At 24.9% G+C, this 2,715-nt stretch overlaps 1 protein-coding gene across 2 annotated transcripts in view; it reads right to left on the bottom strand.

Annotated features, from left to right (window-relative positions):
- Window positions 1–127, bottom strand: part of LOC100570630 (mitochondrial import inner membrane translocase subunit Tim22) — a 1,252-nt gene extending 1,125 nt beyond the window's left edge. Inside the window, exon 1 of one of the 2 annotated variants that reach the window (XM_008185815.3) lies at window positions 1–127. The gene's annotated coding sequence lies outside the window, so the exon portion shown is untranslated. The other variant, XM_003245143.4, reaches the window with a different exon arrangement.
- Window positions 128–2,715: the final 2,588 nt, after the last annotated feature.

Genomic DNA, 2,715 nt, shown 5'->3' with positions numbered 1-2,715 from the left:
TATTTGCAAAAGTTTTAGACATTTGAAACTTTAATAGTTAATACTATAATTCAAATATTTAAACGAGAAACGTGCAAGGTGCAAGCTGCAAAATAAAAATATTTTATGTTAAATGTTTTTTATTTTTCTAGTAGTTTGTGATAACTGATAACATTTTGATAACAGCAAAATTTAATCACGATTTTATACGGCGCCGCACAGTGGGATGAAACACGAATTTAGATTGCCAAAAGTACCATTTTTTAAACTAAAAAATTATTGGTTTTTTTTATCAATAATTTATCGTTACAATATTCTGATGCGTAAACCAGAATTTCAAAAGAATTAATTAACATACACCCATTCCTGTAAAGTATTTAAGTAAAAGTATTCAAATACTTTTTTAAGTATTGAATAACTTTTTAAATACTTTCAGCATGAAGTATTTTGAATGGTATTTTAAATACTTTTTTTTGTATTAAATACTTTTTGGTATTGAATACTTTGGTTTTTTATATCGAACATTTTATTTTTATTCGAAATAATTGGTTGGAAAAATATTATTGTCAACTAAAATAATAGAATAATAGTTTTATTTAATATTCTGTATTTCTGTGTTGAAAACAAGATTTCTAAAAAAAGTTATTGAATATTGAATAACAAAATTCCCTTTAAAACTATTAGATAACTATTAGATTACCTACGACCTATGTGTTTATATTACGATAATTAGAAACCCACTTTAAAAACTAAAAGTATTTGAAAAATATTCCAAATACTTTTTCAAAGTATTTGAGTAGTATCTTAAATACTTAAAAAAAAATTTATTTGAGTATTTACTCAAGTAGTCAAGTACTTTTTAAAAGTATTCTTTACAGGACTGCATACACCTGACTTACAACTGTTAGTATAAAATACATATTATATACCTTATTTGATTGATATTTTCAAACTTTTATACATTTTCTTATTATTTAATATTCACATACTATTCAACGATAAAAATAGAATTTTTTTTACACAGTTATTACATTGTATATCTACATGTAACGATATATTATTTTTTTCGTACTACTATATTATGTTGACGTTTAAGTGCTTTAGTGGTTTTTGAACTTTTGAGGGAGTAATACTTAAATTTACGCAATTTACCATCCTATTTAATACCTAAATATTGTAAAGGAAATTAATAGCTCTTTGAAAATATTAACATTTTAGATTCTGAGTGGAACGATGAATGTATTGATTATACAATGATGTGTCTTTTTTTTTTAATTTTTTTTTTTTTTTTGTTTCTGTGTACACGATAAGTAGTCGAAATAATGCTTCGATTTTCAACTTCAGTATCTTGTTCGATTGGAAAGTGAATATCGTTGGTGCATTGAGGAGGTCAAAATTTAAAATTCCCAGTAATTTTCAAAAGCGCCAAGAAAAACCAAAGAAAAATTAAGGAAAAACGGGAATTTTTACGCAAAATCGATTTTTCACAAAATTGAATTTGGTTTTTGGTGTAACTTTAAAAAAAATTACCGTAGATATATGAAATTTTGACTGAATGTTTATATTAGCATTTTCTATGCACCATAACATTTTCAAAATATTTTAACTTATTTTGAGCTCTTTACGGACATTGTCAGTTTTCATTTTTTTTTAGTTTTTTTTCTAAAAATATCAATAAAATTGTATTTGTTGATTAAAAAAGCTTGAAAATTTAATAAAAGGCTCCTAGTATGTTGTTTCAAAAGCAGATGAAAATTATTAAAAATCCTTACTCACAGTTTTTTTTTATAAGCATTTAAAGTTCAAAAATTGAAAAAATATGGAAAAATCACGAAAATTAGTAAATTATTTTGAGTTAAGAATTCGTAAAAAATTTTTTTTTTAAATCTAAGATTTTAAAATGTAATACAAGATTCCTTATAGGATAATCTACCTTTATCAAAAAGAAAACCTCTATAAGAAACTCAAATTAAATTTTTATGAGCGTTTGAAATTCATATTTTTACAACATTTGGTATTTACTCGATTTCTTACGTAACGATTTTCTTATTTTGTTGTAATTAAAAAACGAATGACTGTAGAAACTTGAAACTAGTTTTTTTTTTTATCAATAAAGTTTTATCTGTTGGGCCAAAAAGTGTAAAAATTTAATACAAAGCTCCTGTATATTGTTACAATATCAGTTGAAAAATATTAAAAATACATAGGCACAATTTCTTTTTATAATCGTTTAAAGATCGAATTTTGAAAAAATGTATCAAATTTTAATTTGAATAATTATTTTGTAGTTAAAAATTTATAAAATGTTCAACTTTTGTATCTAAGAATTGAAAATTTAAAACAAGATTCCACGTAAGTAATTAATTCTGTTACCAAAAAATCTAAAAAATACATTTACACAGTTTATTTTTATAGTCATTTTAAGTACAAATTTGGACGAAATTACATATTAAAAACCTAGAATAACTATTTTCGTTATTTTGTTGTGATTGTATAATATTATTCTTGGGTATACTTGAAACTTCTAGCCGGGTTCACACGGAGTCGTAAACTGGTCGAGAATACTACTAGTAGGAGAGTTAGTCGTGATCACTACCTGGTGTGAACTGGTAGTCGTGGTAGTGGGAGTCGTCAACGACCAAAAATAGATCGGTCGTGATTACTCCGGCATGTTGGAGTGAACGCGACCGGTTTAGTCTTGAAAAACCCACCAAACGTGTAGTTTCTTGCGTATAT

This window comes from Acyrthosiphon pisum, chromosome A1 (genome assembly GCF_005508785.2).
Source record: "Acyrthosiphon pisum isolate AL4f chromosome A1, pea_aphid_22Mar2018_4r6ur, whole genome shotgun sequence".
NCBI classification, from domain to species: domain Eukaryota; kingdom Metazoa; phylum Arthropoda; class Insecta; order Hemiptera; family Aphididae; genus Acyrthosiphon; species Acyrthosiphon pisum.
The sequence above is the reverse complement of the archived record's forward strand: the minus strand, read 5'-3'. Positions and strand labels throughout refer to the sequence as shown.